The 12,503-nt window shown below is 31.2% G+C and overlaps 1 long non-coding RNA gene across 1 annotated transcript; it reads left to right on the top strand.

The window, feature by feature from the left end:
* Window positions 1-2,518: 2,518 nt before the first annotated feature.
* LOC138348547 (uncharacterized) lies at window positions 2,519-11,873 on the top strand. Its single transcript, XR_011221226.1, has 6 exons — window positions 2,519-2,787; window positions 6,805-6,955; window positions 8,256-8,458; window positions 10,232-10,319; window positions 10,438-10,496; window positions 11,579-11,873. It is a non-coding gene; the product is annotated as an uncharacterized lncRNA (long non-coding RNA).
* The last annotated feature ends 630 nt before the right edge of the window (window positions 11,874-12,503 follow it).

Below are 12,503 nucleotides of genomic sequence, written 5' to 3'. Positions count from 1 at the left end.
TATTTTCATCTTATTTAGCTTAAAATTTAAACTTTCTTCTAAATTTATTTAGTTTAAAAGTAAAACTTTCATCTTATTTAGCTTAAAAATTAAGACTTTCATTTTAAATTTATTAAAGTAAAAAAAAATTATTATTAAAGTAATCTACATTTTAGTTATAGATAAAATATAATTTTTCAGTGAGTAATAAACTATATAATGAAAAGTATGTAATTTAGTAGTGGAGTAAACATTTTAAAAGAAATCAAAATATAAATAGACATAAGAATTACACAAATAAATTCAACATATAGTATGTTCATAAATAAAACTGTAATTATAAAATATAAATTTTTAATTGAAAAATATATTTATCACTAAAAACAATGAATAATTAAGGTTGTGAATGTTATTATACATGTTGTCAAAAATTATGTTAAAATATGTTTGAAAGTAAAAGTGGTGTATATAAAAGAGTTTAAGGGGGTATTTTTGTTAATTTATCCATCTTATCCAATGATAAATTATCTTAGGATTACTATACCTCCCCTAGTGAGAGATAACTTATCCCTGAACTAATTGTTAATCCTGTGATAAGTTATTCCTACCTTTGCTACCAAACATTGAATTCAAGGGTCGTTTGGTAGGCCACACTGCAAGAAATAGTCAATGTATTATATATGACATTATTTAGTACTATGTTCAGTAGGAATTTGGATCTTTGTATAACTAATCCATGGATTAGTTATATCTCCTACACGGCATTATAGGATGTATTACTAATACCTTTCATTTGGTGGTATTAGTAATACATATGATATAGTTCTATGGGATAAGTCTATGTAAATACAATAATATCTCTCAAATCATTTTAATTATTTTATTTATTTTCTTGGTTTTATATTTTATATTTGGACTAGTAATTTATTTAAATAAATTAGCTTACAAATTGTTCGGAGAGAATTTTTGTTACTAAATAAATCTAATAGAAATCAATACAAATTTAAAATGAGAGTTATTTAACATTAGCTAATTAGAAATATAAATATATCACTACATTATGCTTGTGATCTTAGTTGAACACACACACACACATATATATATATATATATACACACACACACACACTAGCATATGACTAAGTAATGTTTGGTTTTGCCAAAAAAACATATTCTCCGCTAACTCGGGTAGCCATAGACTTCCACAAACTCAACATTAAGATTAATCAAAAATTTTAATGACTGTTTATAATATATATACTACTAAAAAAATAGTGAATACCAACCTAAAATTATCGACCACAAACATCTGGAGGACGGTATTGTTAAAAAGAATAAAAAATATTTTTTTTGAAAACCTACTATAAGCTAATAATCAGGTGTTATGCAAAATATAGCGGAAAAATCAAATTCCGACCTCACGAGGTTGACTTTTTTCACAAAAAATTTAATTACAATAAAAATCGACCTCTTGATGTCTGTATTAAATGAATGAATCAATAAAAATATTTTATTTTTTCTCAATAAAATATCAGAAAATAAAATTGAGAAATATTTTGAATTAATTTTATTTAAATTGTCTTTCGGAGGACAATTTTATGTAAAATTAAAACAAATACAAAAAAGGTTGTAATACCGACATCCAGAAGTCGATAAAAATAAATAGTATGTAATTAAATTAATTTTCACTAAAACATTTATATAGTGACTTCAAGAAAATTAATAAATTAATATTTTCAATTAACTTTAAATAAACCTTCCCATAGATGACGGTTTTATATACGTCATATAAAAAAAATAATATAAAATACCGACCTCATGAGGTCCGTATTTTTATTTCATCTAATTACTTTTAATAAAAGAGACATTCAAAAGATCGATTTGTTTGAAATTTTTCATTAAATCATAATTATGCTAGCATAATACTAAATTTTCATTTTACACCTACAATTAATTGTTCAAAAAAGTTTAACAATTTAGTATACTTTTCTAAATAAAAAGTTTGATTAATAATCCACATTTAGATTATGAACCTATGTAGATATGAAAATTTTTATGCAAAAAATAAAGCGGGAAAATCAAATTGCGACCTTAGGAGGTCGATTTTTTTTTCTTCTGAAAAATGAATTACAATAAAAACCGACCTCTTGATGTCGGTATTATAAGTAAATGAAAATATTTAAATTTTTCTCAATTAAATATAAAAAACAAATTGAGAAATATTCTGAAATTAATATTATTTAAATTGTCTTTCGGAGGTCGATTTTGTGTAAAATAAAAAACAAATAAATTATAATACCGACTTTCTGAAATCGATAGTAATTTCAAAAAAAAAAAGTAATAAAAATCAATATTTTTGATTAATTTTAAATAAATCATCCTCCGAATAATGATTTTACATAAGTTAAAATGTAAATGAATATAAAATGCCGACCTTCTGTCAATATTATTTATTAACATAATTACATTTTATTATAGCGTTAAAATAGTATGATGTTGTTAAAAACATGATATATAATGTAAAATTAAAAATAAAAAACGAAACCCACCTTTTCCCCTCATCAGTTCCCACCCCCCTCAATTATTTCCCCCAAATTTCTCCCTCTTTGCAAAAGAACACAAGAAAAACCCTAAGACGAGCAAAACAAAAACGCAAATTCGCCAATCCCCATTCTCCTTCCCTGTATCTATACACATGGATTGGAAATATTTCTCCCATTATCACTGATGGCACAAAGCTACCGTTTTAGAGTGGAACAAAGTTGTGGTGTGAGAGGCACAAAGCTACGGTCTTGAGTAATAACTCCGGGTATCGCCTATCTATGATGATTTATACATTATGATTCATGATTCTATTTTCTTCTTTGGCTTTTCCTTTTTTGTTATTTTAATTTCTGCTTTTTTGATCTCCAATTTTAATTTTATTTGGTCTTGCCTCTACTTCTTATTATTATCATGGTTCATGTAGTAAATTACATAGATTCTACTTTTATATAATTGTATTTGTTTGTCTCTTACTATTGATTATGTGTTAGAATATGAGAGGCTTCATATTCTAAATGAAATGTCATAATGTGTTCTTTATGTCTCAATGAATAGTATGAGATATAGAATATGGTTCTCCCGAAGTGAATTACATAATGCATCTTCGTATATAATATTTTTTTTTCTTTTTCTATAATGTTAATGAATATAAATTTGTGAATCCAATGGTTATCTGGAAGTGGAACTTCCAAAATAATATGTTGGTGAATCAATCTTGTGCTTAATGTTGTTACAGATTCTAATTTTTTATTCTTGAATTAATCTTTCAACATTAGGGAAAATGATACTTCAACAAAGCAAATTATTGTTTATGGTTTGATTTTTAAAATATGTGAATCTATGAAGAGAGAAGTATTTTCTGTTTCATTTTGAATGATGTCTATTGAGACGTATTGACATGACTTGAAAAGTAATATTTGATGTGGCTAAGGGTTATAAAAGAGATTGTACAAGAGCTATAGTAGGTAAAGATAAGTTTGATTCACTTAGATACCGTTTTCATTAATAATAAATTTAATTAAATAGCAGATTTATGTCTACATTTTCCCCCTGAATTACAAAACAATATAGTTTCAAACACATATGGATAGGGGTAATAAATAGTGCAACGCGGTGGGTTTTTTTCCTAACCCTCAATATTTCAACTCACCCTGTGTGCGAAGAGTTTTAGCATATGTCCATCCGTCTCACGCCTACACTGCATCTTCCTACCCTGCCTGCTGAAGTACTCTTTTTTCATTTGATTAGTTTTATTTCTTGTTGTTCTTTTAGGTGATATTTATCATGTCTATTAAGGATTTAAGGTTGGGTATTCTTGAGTTCTTTTTGGTCTTTCGATCCAATTGCTTTTTAAGTTTATCCAGTACATTGCTAATAGCATTGGAACTACATAAAGTCTAATGATAATAATTAAGATCTTTAATCAGTTAGTATTTGTAGTAGTAGTTATCAAGAATTAATAACAAAGACAACTAGTTATACAGTAGTCATCATCTAATCTAATTATATAGTTCTAGCTTGGGTAGGAAGTGAAGTTTTTTTTTGTCAGTTTGCAACTTTTAGCATTCTTTGTAGATCTCATGTGGATTCTGCCTGTGTTTCATTCCTTTGTCCCGAAACACTCGAGCATTCCTTTCATTCCAAATGTAGTATACTGAGTGACTAGAACGGCCATGTACACCTCAGCCTTTGGAGATTTTCCTCTTGCATAGACCTCGGGACAACATAGTTCTTCTGACCACCAATTAGGGCCTCATCTAACCACCATCTAGTTCAAGAGTTTTTTTTCATATTGTAGTTAATACCTCACAAGCTAAAAATAGGTGGTTAACACTTCCATTTTCCTTCTCAGATAGAAGACAAGTCAGGCTACTGGGGACACCCCACTGAGCATTTTACTTTTAGTGTGTACTACATCTGTTGCTTTATTTGCGATTGGCTGCACCTTCATGACAAGAGATCGATTGAGATCTAGGTGAATCAATATCTATAAGTTCTGGTTTTGTTTATATGTGCAAGAGTACAAGATGCTCTAAAAATATTTTTTAGTCAATCAGTATTAGTTGTAGTAGTTAGCAAGAATTTATAACAAGAACAACATTTATACAATAGCCATCATCTAATCTAATTATATATTTCTAGCTTGGGTAGAAATTGATGTTTTTTGGTCAGTTTGTAACTTTGGCATTCTTTGTAGGTCTCATGTCGATTTCTTGTGCAATTATTTACTGACTGCCTGTGTGTTAATTCATTTGTTAAGAAACACTCGAGCATTTCATTCCTCCAAATGTAGTATATTGAGTGGCTAGCACACCCCTATAGACCTTAGCCTTTGGAGATTTTCCTTTTACATATACCTCTGGCCAACATTGTTCTTTTAACCACTACTTAATGCCTCATCTAACCTTCATCTCGTTCAAGGGTTTTTCCCATATTGTAGGACATATGTCACAAGAAAAAGCAAGTGGTTAACATTTCTATTTTCCTTTTCACATAGAGGAGAAGTCTTGCTATTGGTGACATGCCACTGATAGAGTCTGTCCCGAGTGCTTAGTCTATAAGGTGTTGCCAACCTCAAAATGAATATACACCTTGGAGCGCCAATTTTTCTCATACCAGTCTCCTCCATGGTATTTTCTAGAATGAGCCCCTTAGTCTCTGGTAAAATTGTGTTTTTTTTATGTGCACCAGTTCATAACCTTTTTCTCTGACATACTTCGTGGCCTTTATGATCATCTGATTGATCCAAGAGGACTGTTTTGGAATTATCATTCAGCAAATCTCTTCTGTCATAATAATCATGTATCCATTTTACCCCTAGCTTTTCTTCTTTCTTGCAGATACCGAAGTAAAGTAATGATAGCTGCCTTTTTCTAAGTAGTTATATGCAGTACATTCGTGCCAAAAGCAATCCTAGGGTAACAAACTCTTCTTCATGCCAAGAGAGCCCTTTTTGAAATCTTAGTTTTCCTAGTTCAAAGAAAATTTCGACATGTAGCTTCATTAATCTTGATGAATTTCTTTTTTAGGACGAACACTTGTTCCAGAAGACTTGAACAGGGAACATTACAAATTTGATCAATTGATTTCTACCTACACACGATAGGAATCCAGTAGTCCATGTCTTTATTCTGCTCAGCATATTTTCCAGAAGAGGTTCACATTGTACTATAAAGACTCTCTTGGTACTTAGTGGACTCCTAAGTATATCTAAAGGGAATTTACCTCTACTTATTCCCAAATTTTCCTCAATTTCTTGTTTCTTCTCAGGAGACATTCCCTCAGAATAGACAACTCTTATGTATGTTCCCTTACTAAGCCAAAAGCATTGCAGAAGTTCTGTAATTTTTTTAAAAAACTTCTGAACACTGATTACCTTGACGTATGTGTTCCTCTCCAAATAAAGCTGCTTCATCTAGCTTCTTGTTGTATGCAATGCTGAAAGTTCATTAAGAAGCTAGCAACTGGACAATTTGACAATTAAAATATAAGCTAGTAGTTTGACAGCTTTGTTCTGGATTTCATGTTATTATTTCTTAAAAAGTTCCATCATCGAATTGTTGTATTTTCCCTTGCTGTAAAGCTTTCTATAAACTAAGTTGCATGTCCATGAAAACTTAAATTCTTGCCATATTGTGCTAAAAATAGATAGTTGTTCATTATAGTTTGATTTCATTTGAGATATTAATTTTTTAATCTTATTTGTCTGTATCAGTGTCACACCTTTATCAAAAAATTGTAATATTTCTTTGAACGGAACATGTTACTGGTGATAAAAATTATTTGTTAATCTTCATAAGTCTGTAATCATGTATCAAAAAGATTTGTTTTTTTCGTGTGTTTTCTTGATTATGGGAGACTGTTTTCGAATCCCATGATATTGGATATGCAGATTTTGGAATTAAAAAAAATCCATGGGCCTCTGTTCTTGATTTTGATTTGCTTAATACATGATTTATGTATAAGTTGTTTCATGTTCTCATTGTTTTATTCTTTGTAAATCTGGGCTTAAACAAAGTAATTTCTTTTGGATGACCCTGGTGTCGAATTAGCTTGCACATAGCTCGACTAATTCCATAGAGTATATGACTTGGACAGGGGAAGAAATCACTTCAAGAAGTTTATTTTATAATTCTCGACTTTTTTTTTACGAGGGGTTTTACCAAAAACAGGGAAATGTGTATCTGCATGTCTCTGACATCATAGCATGCTGCTTCTGGATTAGTTTTGTTGTAACCTTGATGTTTCTCCAATTACTTAGATATTGTCATTGAATTTGTAGGTTAGCACAAAAGTACAGGCTGGTAGAGTGAAAATGCACCATCATTGTGACTGGCAAAAGGTGCCTTGATAATAAAGTGAAAGGTGTTGACTGCCAGAGGAGAACCAGAATTTGCATTTCAGGTTCAACCTTTAGGTTCTTACTCTTGAAAGTGAGTTCAAATTTTATTGTATTTCCTGTATTTTTACTGATTTTTCACATGGTTTATGTTGTGTATTGAAATTACTTGTTCAGTCTGGTAACAAGGTTGATCCCTTCTGCTGACTGCTTATTGCACTGATGACACATTGGTAAACTAAGTTATGAGTAGTTTTGCCTTATTATGAGAAATACCATAATAGGAGAAGTTGTCACTCTTATACATAAACATATCTTCCCTGGTCAATATCATCATACATGTTCTCATTATGTACCTATTCTTGCCGAAAGATCAGGTTAAAAGTAACATTTGGAGGGAAACATGGCTAGCAGTAAATATATTATTCTGCCAGCTGTGCTCAAATCTTTTGGTGATATAATGTAGTCACTCCATTTTGATTAGCAGTAGAATTTTGTGCTGAAGTCTATATATGCAGGAATATGTACATCTAAAAAAGGTGAAAATTCAGCATCCCTGACATAAAATTATTTCTCTAGGCCCAACAAGAATAGTATATTACTAGCTGAAAAGACCCTAAAGACCTTTACCCCCTCTTTTGAATGTATTATAATGTGCCGTAACCTTTTTTTCTGGTGCCAGCTTAGCTAATTACGCCTTTATTGAGAGCAATCCAACATGATCAACATGTCATCTTGCAATTTTAATCTTAAAAAATTCACTTTTCTTCACTGATGGATGCGTCCACGTGGATTGGCACATTGGATGCAGATGTGGTAGAAAATGAGATCGAGGGAACACCATTGAATTAATGGAACATCTAAATTTTACAGTATCACTTCAAGTTGTTGTTTCCCCTTAGTCACATATGAACTTTCTGGTTGATCTGAAATTTGAGTATTTCATTGTTCTACTATTAGCAGTGATCCACTTCATTAATAGTGTAGAGTCCACCTCTAAAATGATCTTCATGTATCGATGTTGCATGCACCAGTTAACTCCATGTATGACTTGTCGTATCTCAGCCTGGTTGTTGGTACCAATGCCAAGGGGAACAACAAATGCATACACCAATTTTCCTTGGTGTTTTCTTAAAATTCCTCCTCCACCGGTCTTGAGAGCACTCCCATCTGTATTTAGCTTGTAGACACCATTGGAAGCTCTTTCCCAAAAACTTAGTTTCATGACTACAATTTTCCACCATAAAGATAAGATCATTCCAGTTGTGTGACTGCTGGATATAGGGGAAAACAATGTTAAAAATTTGAAGGATATTTTTGCAGATTCGGAACTTCACTCTCCTCATATTGGATTGTTTGGCATCATATTATATTGCAGATTTGTTTTTCCACAGGTTCCAACATATAACGATGGGAAGGGCCTGATTCACGAGCTTGTGAGCCTACTTTCATGCTGTATATTACCTCACTTCATAAGAATATCTCTTAGAGGAAGAGGGGTATGAATAACACTCAGTGAAGCTGAGTAGAATTCCACATGGCTAGCGAAATTCCCAGAAATCAGACTGTGTCTTCCAATGTATAAGGGGCAGCAAAGGTAAGTAATAGTGATTTCCTTTTGTGTGAAGTAAGTAACCTCATTAATTTCCACAATTTCAGCTGGAGCATTCGATGGGATCATGAAGTGACTTTTATCTCTATTCACTAGTTGGTCAGAAACGACTTCATAAGTAGAGAATGTTTTCATGATGAGTTGAACAGAGTTACCCATTATCTTAGTCTTTGTTTGAATGCATTCGATTTTGTGGAATTTAATGATAGTAGATATCCTTAAGCAATCGTTTTCTAAGTATTGGTTGTACAAGACATGTTTTTCTCGAAGTTTATTTGAAATATATAGCTTTGATTTATTTTATTAGCTACTTTTGTGGTTTAGATCATTTATATATTTAATTATGTAATATTTGAATATTTGCAGATAAATTTTTTTATTCTTAATAATGGAAAATTGCAGCTACAAAATTCAAAAGTGTTGCTTTAGGGACGTCCAATAAGAAAAGTTACACTTTAGATGTGTTGTTCTAGATGACATATAAAAGGCAACATTTTTAAGTGTGACCAATAACAAAGTTAAGACCACACTTTTAAGTGTAGTACAATCGAACAATAGTTGTTGATAATGAATTATTACAAAGAGTGTCTTTTATACCTTTTTGGCCACACTTTTTAAGTGTAGCTGCTACGGCGACATTAGGCCACCCCCTAACAACCATTGTTTAAAGTCCAAAAGTGTAGCCTTTTATCATAAGTCACACTTTTTGCTAGTTTCGGCCACTTTACTGGGGTGGTCGTAGGCCTAAAATGTTGCAGTAATGACCAGCTTTACTAGACATCAATAACTGCCAACACATAATACCAATTATTTTATCAATGCGACTTCAGATAAGTTAATTGTTCAATTCTAGTATGTTTTAATGTTGTTTCTTTGTATTTATGGAGTTTTACTGTTTGTACAAGTTTATGTAGTACTATTTGAGATGCATTGAGTCATCTTCCTTCTACAATATTTCTGGAGTATGTGTGAAATTAGTCTTTGACTTTTGACGCCTTCTCACTAATTTCTCAAACCATCTATACGAACCATTGTCTCTGGTGTCCTGTATTGATAGATGATTTGCAGGAACTCCATTCTCTGAAATAAACCATTAGCTACACTTTTAGATTTTCTCTGAAGACTAATACCTCCTCAGTATTACAAATACAAGTTTTATCCTCTTGATCTATGTCTTGTTGTATTTCTATAGATAATAAGGCATCGAATTGAGTTTCTTCTGTACTTGTTGCACCACCAAATATCTCCCCATCTTTGGCATTGGGATCAACAACACCTTCTCAACATCACAAATACACAACTTGTGATTGCAGCAACACCACCTCTCCGTCTTGCGATCTGGCTCATCCAATTCACTTCAGTTTTCCAGTCTTGTATTTGTCTTCTGTGCCCTAACCATTGTAGCATACAATTTCGTATGTTCTTGGTTACACTGCATTCAAAGAATAAATGTGAGAATGTTTCGAATTGTTGTCTACCAAAGACACAATCAGGGAGGACAATGATTTTAAATTTCTGCAATCTCTCAACTGTTGCTAGTCTTTTCTGTATAGCCAACAATAGAATGGATTTATATCTAGGATGTATCTTTGGATGTAAAGCAAGATGTACCCAGGCTACTTAGGGATGATCAGGCAATAAATTTACATACATCTTCCGGATTGAAAATCTATCCCCAAGTTGGGCTTTAACAAGTTGAATTGTTCCATGGCCTCCTAGTTTGTTTATTAACTGTGTATTGTTTTTTCTTGAAAAAAGTGGATTATGGGGTTAGAAGTGCATTGCTACAGCTGTAGACAAGGAGAATTTTGCTCTACAATGCTTGTCACCAGTTTGCTATGAGCAGGTTTGTCAAAGTGATCCTATAAGAAAAAAACTATATTTGAATGTTTCTCTTGCAATATTGAGATGTTTATCTTTATGTTCATGATGCTGAGTATATGTATTGGTGTGTTTTGAATTAGTTGGAGGAAGGGGAAAAAGATACATTAAGGAGTCAAGAATACAAGTACTGCATGCACAAGTAAGAAGCCTATAACTTTTATATTGTATGAAATATACGGTTGCTATTGTCTTTGTTAATTTGATGATTTAATCTCGGAGTTATGAGTTGTTAGAGAACGTAGAACTCCTTGATATTTTGCGTATGTAACTCATTTCTATTATGTGTTTGTTACATTGTGCCATTTATCTCCCTTTTTTGGTTGTCAATTGTCATATTTGGTGATGGAACTGGAATCTGCAGTGTTGTCAAAACTCAAAAGTAACTTTATGTGCTAATCTGAGGAGGATATAATCACAACTAGGACCTTTATTACATAGCAAAATCTATGTAGTCACCATTAGTTTTGACTTTTCAGTATCGCTGCTGCTACAAATGGCAGAATTATATGATGAGACTGGTTAAAATTTGGCAATGAGGCTTATTTCTATTTCATACTTTTTTCCCCAATTCACTGTTATTTGGTTCATCTGCAACCTCATGTCCGGCATAAGGAAATCAGGATCAACTCTGGTTTGCAATTATTATTTCTGACAGTGTTAGGCTGTAATAGTGTGATCCAACGGTTCTAAGTGCATACTATGATCAACAAATGAAGGATTAGCTTGAGAGCTCTGATAGTTGTAGTAATAAAGGATTCTCTGTTTCAAAAACAGTACACAAGTTGTTAAACAGACTAGGATCACAACCTAGGAAGGCATCTTTGTCTGTTTGTATCTATGTCCCAACACCAGCTGTTTCCTTTTTTAATTTTCCTTTGGAAAAATTGACACACTTATGTATTCAATGAAATGTTAAGTTTTATATTTCGTAAATCATTAAAATAATCAATTTAATATGTTAGATCAAGAAGGCCGGAACTACCGTAGTTGGAACAAATAAAAAGAAGTGTATATGTTTGAAAAAACTAAAGATCTTGCTTTTCTTTCAAAGGAGAAACATTGCATGCATATACTTTACTGCTTTTGCATCAATTCCTTAATAAGTTTGTTTTTAGAAAGATTCAATTACTCATTTTTTATATCTCAATTTGTTCTAGTTAATGAGGTTCCAATTTCTATTATTATATAGTTAGAAATTTCTTATGTGCATTTCTTGTGCAGAATTTTTAAGGAAATTGAGTTCAAGTATCGACTTTAACATGCTCGACTTTTGGATTGATGATTTCATAAAGATTTATTGCAAATTCAGTAGAGATTTTAATTCCATTTGAACTCTGAGTTAGTTAGTTGGTTTCATGTTGAGATTATTACATTTAGTTAGATCTCAATTTTACTTGAGAGAGAAGATAATTTGTTTTGACATTCTTACTTTTACAGAAAATTTATTATATTGTTATTTTGTTTTTTGATTATAAATATTAAAAATATTTATATAATTTTTCTTGCTTATCATGAAGAAGGTAGTTTTGAATGCATGGATTGTTTGTATGTATTTGTGTTTTGAGAAAAATTGTATACCATTTTTTTTGGAATGTTTAAGAAACTTGGTAGTGACATTAAGATATTACTGTGATATTTAGCAAAATATAAAATAGTGCCACCAATTTTTATGACATTCAAAATAACATCTGTTGACATTAACTTAAGTGTCATAAATTTCAATGTGACATTTTTTAAATGCCTGTCAGTGTCTTAAAATCTGTTTTACCAACATCTAAACTAAATGTCAGAAAGTGTAAGTGACATTTCATAAATATTGACAAAATAAATGTCACATATCTCATATTGACATTTACTGAGATATGTGACATTTACTTAAATGTCACATATTTCATATATTATATCGATATTACTTAAATGTCGAAAATAAATGTCATATATCTCATAGTGACATTTACCTAAATATCAAAAACAGATGTCATATATCTCATACCGACGTTCACGTAAATGTCAAAAATAAAGGTCATATTTCTTATCGACATTCACATAAATGTCGTAATAATCTTAGTAACATTTACATATATGTTGCAAAGTAAATGACACATTCTTCTCAACATTTACCTAAATGTCACAAATTTTTTTTGAC

This window comes from Solanum lycopersicum, chromosome 5 (genome assembly GCF_036512215.1).
Source record: "Solanum lycopersicum chromosome 5, SLM_r2.1".
NCBI lineage: Eukaryota > Viridiplantae > Streptophyta > Magnoliopsida > Solanales > Solanaceae > Solanum > Solanum lycopersicum.
Note: the sequence above shows the minus strand (reverse complement) of the source record. Positions and strands in the feature narration are given on the sequence as shown.